Source organism: Protopterus annectens, chromosome 2.part1 (genome assembly GCF_019279795.1).
Source record: "Protopterus annectens isolate FY-2018-M chromosome 2.part1, PAN1.0, whole genome shotgun sequence".
In the NCBI taxonomy this organism is placed as follows: domain Eukaryota; kingdom Metazoa; phylum Chordata; order Ceratodontiformes; family Protopteridae; genus Protopterus; species Protopterus annectens.
In genome coordinates, this window is record NC_056729.1 from 153,022,735 (window position 1) to 153,039,764 (window position 17,030).

Sequence of the window (17,030 nt, forward strand, 5' to 3'; positions counted from 1 at the left end):
GTTCTTGTTTGAGTGTGTGTGCATTTCTGATGGGTGTCATCAGCCACGGCTCCAGTGCGTAACCAGCATCCCCCACTAGGTGACTGTAAGGGATGTCCCCACTGGCAAATCTCTGGTACAGCTGCATCAGATGCCAGATGTGGGAGTCATGATAGCTTCCAGGGCAGCCAGCACACACATTCATTATAATGCCCTGGGCATCGCACATGACCTGGCAGTTGATGGAGGGGAAGCCCTTGCAGTTGATGTAAACTCTATCCTACTCACCGGGTGATGCTTTGATGCATATGTGCGTGCAGTCTATAGCACCCACTACCTCAGGGTATTCTGCTATTTGGTGGAAGAGACGCATATTGCTGGCCAACGCCTCACGGGTGTTGGGGAAATATACATGTGCTGATATGGCATCCAGGAACTGGTGGAGTACCCTGGATGCTGATGCCTGTGAGATCCCCATGATATCCCAAGTTGGCCTTTGGAAGGTACCTGTGGCTAGTATTCTTAAGCCTACACATACCTTGGTATTCACTGGGATGGGTTCCCCTCTGTTAGTTCTGTGTGTCAGGTGTGGCCGACACAGCTCAACAATTTTTTGTAGGAGGTGTCTGTCCACCCTATAGTGCTCCACTATCTCCAGCTCATGTAGCTCCTGGTAATTTACCCTGGGTCTGTACACTCTTTTCTGTCTCCTCACTGTGGGTTGGTTGACAGCATTCTCATCCTCACCATGGTCAGCCTCTTCCACATGTTTTTGTATGATAGCTACTGCAGCCCCCATCATTTTATTGCTTTTGTTTGTTAAAATTTCCCCGCTTTTGTACACCGGTGGTGTAGAGTATGTGGGAAAAAACAGAGGGTAAGGTGTATGCATAGTTTATAGTGGTGTGCTGGGCTGGTCTGCTGTCTGTGTAATTGGCTGATTCTGATACATTTCACCTGCCAGTTATGCTAGTTCTCCTTGATTAACTTCCTACTGCTGTTTTCTCTTCCCATTGCCTTCCTTTTTAAGCCCGAGGGCGCGCCGCGCAAACACACTGCCCAGATTTGCACAGAGCTGTTATTTCCTGGTTTAGTTTTTTTTCCTCTTTAAAACCCGGTGTGTGGCACTCACACCTGCTTAGGCAATGTAAAGAGTGCTAGGCAACCTCAGACACACACCCTTGCTTAGCTCTGCTAAGCTAAGGGCAAACCCGAGCCACAGGGCTCCAATAAGTTTACAGTATGCCTGACACCCCCCTATGATGTCAGCTAACTCTTAGGCTTGCACTATGCTATTCCTGCACTTACACGGTTGGGTGCTGGCTATCATTGAGGGGAAATCTGGGATTCAGTATCATTCCCCTCATTTGCATAGGATTGCCTGCTAATGCATAGTTACAGGTCCCACACTGAGCTTTCCCCCTTAGGAACCACTATTCACTGGTCATGTTGTCTTCTGCATGCTATTGAGTATAATGGCAAAATAGTGATTTTGGTTAAAATGCTTATTTCAGTTTTTTTTATTTATTTTCGGCCCAATCCCGTTTGTGCGCAGCTGCCCTACACTTAAATAGCCGAAATCGGCTAAAAAAAATTAAAAGTAATTTTTTTTTTGCCAACTGTTTTCCATGCCATTGGCCATGTATTTGGCCATTGGCATGCTTTACACATACTATACACCCTTTATCTGGAGCTGTCATGGCTCCGTTTTGTAGTTTGCAGAAATGTACTCGGTTACTAACCAAGTACATTTCTACACACTACACTAGTCCTGCATGGCTGGCTGACAGCTTCCTGGATCACAAATTCACCTCATTTGCTTGTTTTTCACCTGGAAATGGTGTAATTTGCATACAGGGGCTATGTCGATGCAGGAATAGTGCAGGAGCGCTCATGCACGTCCCTGGAGCTTCTTCCTGGATCACAAGGTGGACATATTGCCTCCAGCAGCTCTTGCACTATTCCTGCACGCTGTTCAGAGCTTGCTGAATCTGGGGGAATGTGTCTGTATGCAGATCTGTGATTTATTGCACTGTCCATGAACTAAAGCAATCATAGTTTCTATGTACTTTGACAGGAACATTTTATTTATGTTTTATTTCATTGTGATGTACTTTTTAGCAATCTTGACTAGTTTTATTGTTCTGTTAGTTGTTATATGCATTTTAGTAGCTTTCTTTCAATTATTGTTTCTATAGGGTAGGACTTAATTTAAGAAAGGAATAATGCCTAATAGGTAGGCATTACTAGAAAATAATGGACCACCTAGAGGTGTTGTGAACCCCAGTGTGACAGTCATACTGATACGTTTGCTGAGTATTAGTCTGCAAAAGCAAACAGTGATGTAGACATTTTTCTGCCATTTTATCCACACTTGAAAACCATATCTTCTTCCTAACTATGACCTTTTTTTCATTACTCCTATATAAGCGTAATGTGCAGTTTCTAGAGGTATTGCATCTAAATAACCTGAAAATTTGTCTTCAGATTTGTTTTGCATTTTAATGATTTTTAACAATTTCAGCAACTGGATCACTTTTGTTATTCATGTGCCATGTACCAGACATGCAGAAAAATTTCACTCTCTACAATGATGTGATATATCTATATCTGCTTTTATACATCTGATTTCTTCTTTTAAATAATCATTGATTACTACTTATTCATATATTATCTAATTAACACAGATAACACCAGTAACTTAATATCCATTTACTATATAGTAGACCAAAATGCTCTTTCTAATTATCTTTGTCACAGCAGAGTCTCAACTAACATGATCATTGTGCATTTAAACTTAATCTTCCATGGACAGCTAGTAGTAGTGCATATTTGTTGAGCAATCAGTTTGTTTGCTCTTTTAGTCAGACTAATGTCTGCACTTGTCAAGCTGATGTTTGTTTAGTTGACTCACGTAGAGTCATCTTGTGTTTGAATTGTGCAGCTGCTGATGTATTTATATTGCATTCTTGTAATGTGTACATGTCACTATGTATACTGTAGAAATTAATACTGAAAACAGCTATAAACCAATTTAACCCTTCCTGTTTTAACTTATAGTTTTGGGGTGATTGACTGGCTCCAAAAGGTATTGTATCAGTTGGACAGGAAAACAAGAAAAATGCTTCACACTTATCAAATGATATATAAAAATCAGTGTATACCAAGATATTCCTTGTTCTGAAGGAGGTATGAACCTTCTCAAAATTGATTATATGTTTAGATCTGTAATTGTATGACTGCATACATATCTGCTGACCTCATCAGATTCAAACATAGTGAAAATTTTGAAACACAAAGAGAACAAGTCTAAGATGGTTTCCTTGCTTAGTTTAACAAAAGCATATCGGTGTCAAGTGGGAATGGAAACCAAACCAGAAGTAGACAAAAATGAAGCAGCAACTGAATGAGCCAAAAAAAAACAAAAGAAATAATATATGGAGAAGGTAAGAAATGTGGAAAAGGAATTAATATAGTTTAGAGTATCGAAAACTCCTTGACCAACCTCACGTTGATCAGGATCTGACTAATGAATGGTTAAGGAGAGGTGAATTTAAACCAAGAGATGAAAGGTTAATATCCAAAAAGCAGGAGACCAGGATCCAATCTACACATACGTTTATTGAGTGCTTTCGTGTCTTGAATAGAAAATTCTTCAGAATAACACAGCATATCGCCCAACAGCCTTATATTTGCTATTCCAACAAATTAGTCGTCATCATTAACTAATTAATAAAATAATGTCCTGAAGGGACATAGAACCATTTAAGGAGCAACACACATATATATATTGCACTCACAGTAAAAAAGAAAAAATGCGATTAAAGGCATATAAAAGATACTTGACAAATATATTCTATAATAAATTAAAAATAATCAAAGCAATAGGTGTCAATATTTATGCATATGAAAGTATGTATGTATGTGTTGTTTATTAGCATCCTACCCTAATAGTAGGTATCGATGACTGTCATATAAGAAATTGTACCCTTGAGCCTGAGAACAGAGCTGATGGATACTGCACTACTAAGACCCAGTGCTTCAGATGCATTTCTACTAATTTGCCATCTAAGCTCAGCCATTTCTAGATAATTGTTGAGTGGCCCACCTCTTTCACCCATCCTAACCTACTCAATAATAATGAATCTGAACCCATGTCCTTCATTGGTTACTTTATATCCTGCTAATGCATTTTTAACATCTTTCCTACTGATGTCATAGTAGTGGTGGTAAATTCTACTTCTAAACGCATTTTAATTTTACCAATGTAAAAACTCAGACATTGGGTACATAGGGTGAGGTACACCACTCCTTTACTGCTGCAGGAGACTTTCCCTCACATAGTGTGTCTCCCATAATTGGGAATACAAATCTCCTTGGCTTCAATGATATATTGGCATTGTCGGCAATAGCTGCATTTAACCATTCCTACCCCTATATCAGGATCACATTTCTGCCTTTCCAATATATTTTTGATGCTACATTCCTTTTTATATACAATGTTGGGAGCAGAGCCTAACAACTGTGCCTGTTCTGCATCAATTCTAAAATGTTCTAGTTATGTTCAATAATATTCCTGATGCTGTAAAAATGCCGATTAAACTTGAAAATAGCAGTTTTTTTATGGAAAGTCTTAGTCTCTTGATTTTTCTTGTTTGATAACCCTTCCCCTGTACCAAGAAGGTGAAAAATAGCCACTAGCTCTCTTATTTATCATCTCCTGAAGGATGTTGTTTAAATAATTATCTGGATAGACGGAAGGTTAATAATGATAGCCCCAGATAGTGGACTATGTACACGTTAATTTACAAAGTCCACTGAGCATGTGGGAGAAACAGATAAATACAGGTTCTATAAAACAGAACTAGAAACAGTTGTACAGCTTGTTGCTGGGTGTGATACACTTATATCAGAGGCCCTGAATACTGAAAGGCATAATAATGTAGCAAGGCTGTTGCACTGGGATTGTGCAAACATTACAATATTGAAGTAGCTGAGAAGCACTGGAAACATGAGCCACAAAGCATTATAGAGAATGATGAAGTTTATATCACATGGGATCATCAAAAAATAGATGTGCGAAAACAAGATACAGTACTGCAGGAAAAGAAGACAAAAGTAACATTGATTATTGAAATTGTTACACCCAGTGATTACAGTGTCTTATGTACAGAGGGAGACATAAAGTTGATTTGTAGGTAGAAACAAGGGCAATGTGGAGGAATTATGTCCAGACAGCTCCAATAGTAGTAGATGCAATGGGTCTTATAAAAAAGAATTTACAGTCTTATTTAGATGTGCTACAGATATATGTAACTCAATATGAAATGTGGAAGGAGTAAATTCTAGGCCCATTGTGGGTGCTGTGAAGGGCACTTTTGGCTAACATCAAATACTGAAACAATACTAATTTCACAAACTTTAATCATACTTTGACTTAGGAATGGGGTCCATTCCATCATGGTACTAGACACCCAAAGGACCTGGAGAAATTAAACCTAGAAATATCAATGTATCTTTTATTTACTGGAGTGCACTGGAGCTTTTCTCCTAAGACTCCACTAAAAATTAATCTTCACAGCTGGATATTCCTGGCCAATAAAAATAACAGGCAGTCAAACAAACACACAATTGAGACAATTATCTGCTGGCATAAACTAATACATTCTGTTTGTCACTTTGCATCTGGTGTAGAACTGCTTTAGACTACTGGATTTGCTTGCCTTCTTTATTTATTTGTTTGCTTGGTTGCTTGTTTATTTTTTATTTGTCTGTTATCATTAACCAGGTATAGGAACTGGATCAATGTTTCAGCCATGACCCAGTTTACAAGGACACAGGTAAATGCACTATACGATGACACATAGGCACTGACAATGAAGTGAGGACACAGGTAAATGCACTATACGATGACACATAGGCAGTGACAATGTAGTGAGGACACAGGTAAATGCACTATACGATGACACATAGGCAGTGACAATGTAGTGAGGACACAGGTAAATGCACTATATGATGACACGTAGGCACTGACAATGTAGTGTAACTAATTAACCATTTGGGAGACGAGGAAATTTAAGTGCAATAGAAAATCCATGCAGTCATTGAAAGACTATGTAAAGTCTATGGACAAAGTGCTTTGAAATCATGACCCAAATTACAGATACTAGATCTGTGGAGGTAAAGATTGTATCACTGAGTCACAGTGCTTCCCAAAGTTAAAAGGCTGAAGGATGTCATCTCAGTTTTTAAATTTATAACTTTGTTTTAAGTTATAACATGATTTCTGATGTCTGTTTATCCATTCACTAAGAGAATCCTTTGCCATAAACGTTCTCAAGTTATTGTTACTGTGCTGAAATCTGAAAATGAAAACTAAGCCACAGATTGCATACTTAACAAACCTATAACTTATTCTGCATTATTTTATGATGGCATGTGATATAAATTATTAGCCTTATTTAGAGCTGGTGGCATTTCTTTAACTGATAATTTGAACCCACAGAATTTGAGCACAGACTTGTTAACCATGCAGTTCTCTTTATTCAGTTGAAGTATTTTTTGTTTAATTCTGTCAAATACTTCTCTCAGATAATTGCCATGATTGTATTACGTTTGTTAAGCATAATGATGACGTTTGTGTAATTCTTTATACTGAACTTGGTTAAGATAGCAGCTCTAGTTACAGCACCACTGTGTCACCATTGTGCTCTGTCATACCCTCATCATCTATTATTTTGCCATCTCTGTATACTGCACAGTGTCTTAATTCCATTTCCTTTCTTCTAATTTTCATCCTCTGTGTTAACAATTTTTAGGATTTTCTACTTCCATCCATAAATCATCATTCTCTAACTCATATACCATGACTCTTTAAAAGGAATTTCATCTTTAATTAACAAATTTCTCTTAGATAACCTCTTGTCTTCCTCTTTCTCGGTTTGGATCTTATTTCACACCTTCTTTCTCTCTTTCTAGTCTTCTGTTTAGCCCTTTGCTTCCTCTACTTGCAGAAACACAACATAGTTATCTACAGTATTTCTTTCTTTCTTTCCCCTCTTTCTATCCTCAGCTTTTCTGCCTCACTCCATGTTGTTTCTCTGGAAAGTATCACCTCCTTCTTCTCTTTTTATGATACCCTTAACAGAATTCTTCAGCTCATGAATTACTTACTATGTACTCCCGTACACTTCGTATAAAGTACACATTTTTCTTTCCTTCACCCCTGCCTTCCTTAATTTCCAATATCACATTTGCAAGATAAGAGAAATACATTTTTCCCCGTCCTCTCTGGCTTATTCTCCCTTGCCTCCTCCTTGCCCATTCCTTTAATTAAGAACCCATCCAGTGGACTTGCATGCTTGATCATAACTATAGTAAAAGTGAAGTGCTTTCTCTTCCCAAATACATCTTATGCTTCACCTTTCTTTCATAAGCTGTGCAACTACCTATCTATTTCTCACATTAGTATCCATTCTGACAAACAGCTTATCCTTACCTAGGGCTTTCACTGGAATAAAATCATCTCCCATGTTGTCACATTTCTCTCTCTTAACAATAGTTTTCTATTAATAAAAAGATCTTTAAGAGAAATGTCTTCCTCTTCATTATTTAATCCATGCAAGTTTTCATTCTTTCACATCTCCTCCATGCTTAATACCATAATACTGCAACATCTCTGCCCACCCTTTTTCCCCCAGTGGTGTCCTTTTACCAAACTGTAATCAAACCTACTAACTATCCCCATTTTACATAATGCATATGTGGTCAGCAAATATTACTTTATAAGACAAACTATAGAGAAACTGTGCCATTGAAACAATGGGGCTTAGTCATGACTAGATCTACCACTGCAGGGAGCCCTGGCAGTAAAACAGTGGTTTTTTTCATACAAATGATCAAGCAATATTAGGAAAATTTTCAATAACAGCAGACATTAAAATATTAGGGGTAGGCATGGGACTTATAAATATGGTAGTTGCTCTACATGTTCAGTTATTTGTTAAACTGTTAAATGTAAACATCCTGTCTCTAACTTAAAATATAATTTCAAGCAATATGGAGACTGTACAACTTAGTATCTGAATATATGCACCTACATGTGCTTGTTATACTTACTAGATTTGTAAGACAGAGTGTAGCTTTCATTCTAGAGTTAGAGAACATGTAATGAAGTTAAGAATTATAAATTTGAAAATGCTCTAGCCAGACATTGTAAAGAATGTGCATTGACTAATGCTCTGAGTTTTCAAGCTTTACAGGTAATTAAAGTAACCACAATGTGGGATTTTACGACTAATGTGACTCTTTTAGAGGGATAGCCCTTAGTGGCAAAGTAAATATTAAGTGAGTGTATAAGGTTAAAACAGCTAAAAACATTTAAAACAAAATAATTTTATGGCTCTTTATTTTTAAGGCCCACTTATAATATTTAAATGAGCTGTTTTTCCACATGTATAGATTATTTTATGGTGACAAATTGATAAACCTTCTAACTGTTTAAATCACTTTTAAATAAGTGTATACATTTTACATAACTGGAAGAAGGAATTGCTTGTTTGTTGAGTTAAAATGTTTCCTACTCTGTTATTGTGGTTCTTATTTTTGCTTTATAGTAAATGTAGGAAATGCATAAGATAGACAACCGACTGTCTTGTACAAGTTCTGCAAAGTATTTAGCTGCAGATTATCAATAACATATGGTACTAATGCAATTTTATGAATGGATGAAGACAGAAATGAATGGCACACAAAGGCTTTACTCAATGAATTAAAATTGGATGAGGTTACAAATTTGAGTTATAATTACTGATACTGAACTCAGTGAAAGGTATTTGACACAGAAGTCACCTGCCCATGTGATTTCTTTGTATACACAGGCACTGATTGATTGTTTTTTCTCATTTCTCCATTGCTGTTTTTCTGCAATAATTATATTTAAGTTAGGGCAGCATATGTGTGTGCGTGTATGGGGGGGATCAAGTTTGAGACACATGGTGAATAATGATTCCTCCCAGCAAAAAGAAAAAAAAATATTTAAAAATGTGTCATTGAGGTGAAGGTTTGACCAACAGTTTTTGTCCAGGCTGATCCTCCATGGACATGTAACTTGACATGTAGTTGAAGCTTAGAAAGCTAAGCAGGTTAAATGCAAATCTAGTAAGAACCACAGCTAAATACACTATCTGGAATACGCTATGAGCATAAATGGATTACTGGCCAGCTTCTACAAAGACTAATAGGGGATTGTCTCTCACATGTATTAATGTCTACTGGCAGTCAATTAATTAGCAATCATATTCCTATCTGCTGGCAGGCTAGACTGCCATCTCCTAGAGCTGAGATTAAAAATAATTAAACATGAGAAAATATTTTAACGGTGAAGAAGAAGATATTTGCATCTCTTATTTAGTTAAAAGTCACTTTCTCACATTTAATGTGCTCAACCATTGCACTTAATACCACAAATTCAATACAGTGGTTAATTTTCAGTGAAACAAAATTGTTTTTGTATGGTCTTCCTTTCAAGCTCAACATGAATAGGACAAGGCAACCCACACAAGCAGTACTACTGACATGATTAAGAATAGTTTGATTATTACTGTAAGTGCTAATCAGTTAAAGATAGAAAACTGTGATGATGTATGGAGTTCTAAGTGGACCAACAATTTATCAAATAAATCCAGAATTATAAAGCATTTTCTAACACTTTTTGCATGACACAGGTGAATGCATAGAAGCTATAATTAGAAAAATGTTCCAACAGTCTGTCCATTTTATAAACTGACTAAGGGCTAAATATAACAGTGAAAAAAATCATGTGGATACACAAAGAGAAGAAGCAAGTTTTCCAGTACTATATACCATTGCCTAACATAGATTGCTCTTAAGAATCCTAACTGGAAGACTGGCAAGTGGTTATTATTCATGTAAAGTTTAACTGTTAGAGATTTATACCTATTAGATGAAAATTCAAACATAGTCACAGTAAGAAGAACTGTTTTAAGTAATAGCTATTTGAGATATGCTAATACTGAAGTTAATTTATTCAAAGCAGCAAAACTTAATAGTGTGCTAAATATCCTGAAAGAAATGTGGTAAATAATAGCAACAGAAATATATGAAAATATTACTACATGCATACGTTATTATATTTTACTGTAGTCATGTAATTAGCATATATTTTGACTTACTAGATTGTTTTATATATAACAAAAACAGCCATCATGAGATTTAGTATATCTTTCCTCGAAGATGCACAAGGCAAGCCAATATAAACTTAGTATGCATGTGTATAATATATCAATAGCTAGCTATCTAATACATGTTTTATTTATTTTACTTGCTGTTATATGAATATTCATGGTATAATTCTATTTTTTCTGACTCTGTTTTAGCTGTAAACTAAGTATAGGCAAAAAATGATTTTCACTCATGAATGTTTATAATATGCTAATTTAGACATTAATGTAGTCATCTCACATTGTTGTTGATTTAATCATTAAAACACCAATATAAAAAATGGAAAGAGCTCTTGCTAACATTCATTGTAGTTGAAATTAAATTGCTGCAAATATTTTGGCTCACCTTGGCCATAATCAGATGAACAGTGTGATAGCAATGATAGTTAATAGTTGGTATCATTATATGCAATCGACATACTTTCATTACTTTACCTTCTGGAAATCTATTACTTGGTATGATTCACATTAGCTGGGAAGGCCTGTGTATGGTATGGGCTTCATATTGGTAGATAATCAATTTGGTTATTAGATATCGTAGCAGAAGTGCAGGACAGCTAGCAGTTTGGTCAGCGTTACAGAAAATTGTTGATTCAAGATCGTCAATATGAGGGATTTCCCTTCCTATGTATCCTTTAATGAAAAGGTGAGGATGATTGTGCAATAGTAGCCATATATTTGTTTAGGTGGCATTTCAGTTCAACTAATTCTCTTTACAAATAGTTAATAATCCTACTAGGGGCCACAATATCCTTGATCTAGTCCTCACAAATATGGCCATTTCTTGTACATCTCCATATGTATCACCATGCTTTGTTAAATCAGACCATAAATTAGTGAACATTTTCATTTAAAACTGGTTTTACTTCCCTTGTAAATTGCTTTTTGTTTAGGGACTTCTCAAAAGCAAACTTTCTGTTGTTATTTGATATACTAAATAAATTCTGCTGTAAGGGTCCTCCAAAGGATCCCATTGCTAAAGCTGCAACCTATGTTAATGACTTCTACTCCCACTTCAGTAATAATACAGCAGTCCCTATCCACACTAAACATAATGAATAAGTTATATAACAAGAGAAAGAAACTGTTTAATACTTATAACAAGTCTCACTCTACTTACCTTAAGAGCATGCCTAAACAAACTAATAAAGAGATTAAGGGGACCATTAGGAAGCTCAAAGCTGAGTATGAACTTAAAATAGCCCCCAAAACCAAAACTAACAATGAATCTTTCTCTAACACTCTCAGGAAGTTAAGAACAAACACCCAAAAATGTTATAGCTAGTCCTAGTACTACACTCTCTTACTCAAAGCAAATAACTAATATCCTAACAGATTCAGTGCAAATTTTACTACATCCACAATTATAGCTGTTCCACAGGTTCTACAATCTCAGCCCCTCCCTTTAATGATTATGGAACAGGTTCTCCCAGCCATCTCCAAAGTTAAGAGTACCTCATCCAAGGGCCCCAATGACATACCAGGCTGTCCATTTATCAGTGCCAAATATGACCTTTTTGAACTTCTACTTAACCTCTTTAATCTAAATCTCTTCACTGGTTATATTCCTGAAGCCTGGAAAACAGTCATTGTGCACAATGGTGGTTCAGTCATGGACCCTGTTAACTATAGACCCATTAGTCTCACTAGCCTCGTATGTAAAACTATGGTCCACATTATCTCAAACCTTGTTAATCTGGACATTGCAATCTCTTAACCCTGGACCCTCATCAATTCTGCTTTGATAAAGGAAGGTCCTGACTCTTTAACCTCATTAGTTTCTTTGAAAGTAAGTGAAGTAGCATGTAGCAGTACATAGAGCAAATCTAAACCTGACCAAGGCCTTTGACACTATTCCCCATACAGACATTATTTATAGATAAATCTGAATACACATCCTTGTGTTGCGCAGCAGGTAACTAGCTGGTTGCCTGATAGAATCTATATGGATACAGTCACAGATGTCACTTTTGAAAACAAAAAACGTTACCAGCGGTGTACCATAAGGCTCATATTTTGAGCCTTTCCAATTTGTCATTTGATCTTCCACTAACCTATAATTGCTCTATCATGAGTTAGAGACCATATTTACAACTGATGCAAGGACAATGGTCTCAAATTAAATGTATAAAATGTGGCATAGTTCATTTGGTAAACAAAACAGTTTCACTTACCATATAGGTGATGCACCACTTCAATCAGTGACTTTTATAAGAGATCTAGGCATTCTAGTTAATATTCCTTATAATTTGACCATAGTTTGGAGGTCTTTTTATCTGGCTCATCTAATTTCCAATGGTATCTTCACTAGCTCAACAGAAGCCCTAATTCTGCTTTACTCATATAGTATCAGACCCATTATTAAATGTGATGCACCTTTTGGCATGTACTTGTCTAAACATATCATACAACTTTAAACACCTTAGTTATCAGGACAGACTGACCGCCCTTTCTCTATACTCATTCTCTTACAGACTCCTCTGTGGAGATTTTTGTCTAGCCTTTTGAGCTGTGAAAGATCCAACCCTGTTAGACTTCCTATTCCTTTCCAGAACTAACAATACCACAAATACACAGTTAAAGGGACTAAACTTTTGTCAGCAAGTAAATAAGAGATGTCATGATAGATTCATATCCCAAATCCTCTGGAACAAACTTCCACTACATGCCAAGCAGAGTCGTACCCATGCCACCTTCATTGTAAACCTAGATAATTGGATTGGCCTCAGATTCTCTACTGGTCTGTCTTGTCTTGCTCTCCTTGAGGCTAGAGGGAACTTTTGAATAGGGTTTTTTTGGCTAGGCTTGAAAAGGTCTGCAGACCGATTGCCTAGTACTTACCTATAAACCTAATGTCAGAAAGTACATATTTGTGCATACACCTATTTACCTATCTATCTATCTATCTATCTAAATGTATACATATATATATATATATATATATATATATATATATATATATATATATATATATATATATATATACATACATACACAGTGGTAACCAATTGAGCTTATCAGTTTGGAAAGACTTTCTTTTCTGTCTTATGTACAGTGGTGAATGCTGATTGTTTTCTTTGATATCTAGGGTTGTGATAATCTCACAAGCATTATTTGAATGTTACTGAGGTTGAAATAGATGAGAGGGCGCAGTCAGTACTAAAGAGTGATGGCCGAAACACATTTGTCATGCACAGTAATTGCCATGCAATGAAGATATAAAGGGACAGGCCTTATATGAATTTGAGGTTATACTAACTTCTCGCTATGTTATTTGGTATTGTAAAATAGGGAACTTGACATGAGTAGGTTTTTATTGCATAGCTTGCTATCTAATAAGTGATTAATTCTCATGTATGCTTTTAATTCTTAGATTTATGATCTATGAATTTATGCTTTATGGATATGAAGCTTTATTACCTTCTGTGTTAATTACTTTCATAGAAGCTGTGCAGTTAGTGAAAAGTGGACCATATCTTCATTAGGTTATTTCTCTTCTAAAGTAAGGGGGTGCTATTTTAATATCTTCATTATTTCACTTCTGTTTAATCTTAATAGTATTGATTTAACATTATTCCTGGGATTCATTAACAATCGTGTAGGCTCGTCACTACACCTACATGATGAAAGCATGTTAGCGTAATGAGCAGCAGCACTAATAAAATGTGTATACTTGTCCTGGTCCCCTTCAAGAAACACATCACACCGAATGACATTTGACGACCTTTATTAAATTTCCATAAACATAAATGTTAACCAATATTTATTAATTTCAACCAAAAATGATGCAGGTGAAATAACAGTCATGTAACATTATCATGGAACAGGACAGCGTAAACCTGCTCATCCTAATCAGTAAGCAGCATCCATACCTCCAGTCACTTACTTATGAAGCAGCTGCACGCCACTCGCTTACCATTTATTGCATTATACCATCAACCAAATAAGCAGCTTCCTTCGCTTACTTATGTACTTATCAAGCAGCGTAACCACTCACTTTCCTTTCCCAACTTATTGAATTGACCATCCAACACCAGAGGAGGAACAGAAGAGGGCAAGCCTGCCCCTCTTCTCCGCCCTATCCAAACCACACATAACCACATCCCCACTAATAAAAAGAGGGATGGAGGGTGGGTAGCAAGTTCATGCTAAAATGTAACTCCTACTCCAGTTACACTTGCCTAACATCCTTTAAGCCCCTCCCTACCCCTACCTCACTTCTTCCCAAACCTCATCCATTCCTATTTAACCCTATCCTCCCCCTATCCTCCCAATTCCTGCTACTCTGTTTATCTTACCCCCCCCCCCTTGAAGATGTCCCTGGACAAATTGATCTGTTCTAAACCTCATTTCTCATCACACCTACACATTTGCAAGCACCTTTTTATGGCCAGCAGTAGTGTTCATAGCCATGGAAAGGTGCTTGCACAGAATGTAAACAAAATGGTTTGCATATAGACAATGCTCACATAGAAGGTGAAATATGTAAAGTGTACTCATATATCACAGGCAAATGTAACAAAGTATATAGGAAGCATTTCTGACATACATCCTGCAATACTGATGTAATGATGATTAATGTCAATGACAATACCACAGTTATGCATATAAATAAAAACAGACATACAATTAAAGACTGTGATAGGGATAAAAAGCTGCACTGTAACAAAGGAGAATGGAATATGATGTACATGTTAATTAAATGCTGAGCTGAGATAACAGTAGACAAGGACAGAAGATACATTATGAGATTAATGCATAGACTGCAATTAATGCATATGATATGTATTTACTGAGAATTTATGTATGCAAGCCAACACCACTGCTGTATTGTCCACCTCAGCATGTATACACAAGAACAGTACAATCCCAATGCTTTTTTGATAAGGAAGGTGTCTTCATCATGTAGTACACACACTGTCCCAGAGTTGAACCACAGTCTATCTGTGTAGGTGTGCTCTACAAGCCAGTACTCAATGCATGTGCCACAGGCGCACTGACAGCATGACATACCTTGAATAACCATTTCACTGCCATGCAATCACAACCTGTGATGATATTGTCCAACATAAAAATGGATAACAATAGCTAGATACAGGCATATTGTGTAACATCATTACATTCATATAATGTTTCCCCTTTCAGGAATTGAACAGCAGTCTATGTGACTCTACTGACTAATGACATGTGGATCAACCACAAGCACTACAGTGGAAGTCTTAACATTATTTGTGACACTTCAACTATGCTAGCTTATTACATCAGATGTATTTCTAGTAAACAATCTCTGAGATAAAAGGGATGATGGAGGCTTCTCCCACTGTAAAAGTTCACATTATAACTGTGGTGGATGCCATTCATGCATTCAAGTATAAGGCCCAGCAATGCTAACAGGCAGTGAATGTGGATGTTGAACACGTAACCACTTGATAACAGAAAACACATGATATTGTACAGACTGAATGCACCACAGTAGAAGTATTCATGCATATTACAACATGTTATTGCTGCAAGCAGTACGTGTGCCTGTACTTGCTATACTAAGGCAACAACATACAGAATGTCATCTCATTCTTTCGGGAAAACATAATCACATGTCATCTTTACTCTGAATAAAAGCATTGCAATGTGACAAATTATCATAGGTTTTTTTGTAAGGGAGATCAATATCTATTTGTGTGCGCAACAAATGTGTTTGACAACAGTGTTAGCTACATGGACAGTCACAATATGATTGACACAACATAGTTTGAGTAGTAATGGCTGGATTTGAACTAACTACCCAAGATCACAAACTAAATATCAGGGCTTGAATCAGAAATGCCAGACAGTGTGTTGTCGTACAACTGGGGCAGTGCACAGTTAAATCTATGACATTACCACCCACTGTTTATTAGCTGAATGTTTATGAAGTTGACGTAGTGCACAGGAAACTGTACAGCTGCACATAATATATGTCTTTGAAGAATAGTATACACAGTTTGAGGGTGAAAGACACACTCACAGCTGGCCTTAAACATTTGAGATATGTAGTTAGACAATGTACAAAAGCACAGTGTCAAAGTCATGCAGCACAGGAAAAGTTATACTCTAAATGTCAGATACTGCAGGTATGGTAGCATTACTTAATTATTGTGTAGCCAAAAAGTCATTTTACCTGTGGATGCTATGATTTGCTAATGTCACAGAGTGCCACTGTAACTCTATCTCATCATAAGAAGTATATATAAAGTTGGTTGTTAAGTGGCCAACAGTATATGACAGCAATTACAGTCACACCACTTAAGCAATGATGGACTAGAACCACCTAACTATTCACTTGCACCATCTATATACCACATCATCAGCAGGTAGTGCCACAGGAGAATACTGAGTACAAGTGAGATGTAAAGATCTATAAAGGGATGTCATCAGCAATGTATTGCCAAGTAGATGTGCCTGGTAAAATGACTTTTACAGGTGTCTGGAGTTGTAAAAGTTGCTACTTAAAATGTGTGTGTAAAACAATCCTGAATTTGTTTGCAGTCACACTTGAAGACATTAAGGACTGCTGTGTTCAAACCTCCTATCTATTTGCACATTAGGAGGTTTGAAAAGTGTAAGACATGCAAGCACTACAGGAGAAGTCTGACATTTAAATACTGACAGTTCACTTATGAAAGAATTACCTCATAGGTTCATAGGTAGGTACTAGGCTATAGGCCCAAGGGTGTAAGTAAGCCTAGCCAACAAAGTTCCCTGGCTTACGCCAACCCAAGAAAGTTAATTTCCTGTGCCCCTGTCTAGCAGAGCCACAGAAGTGATCTCTGG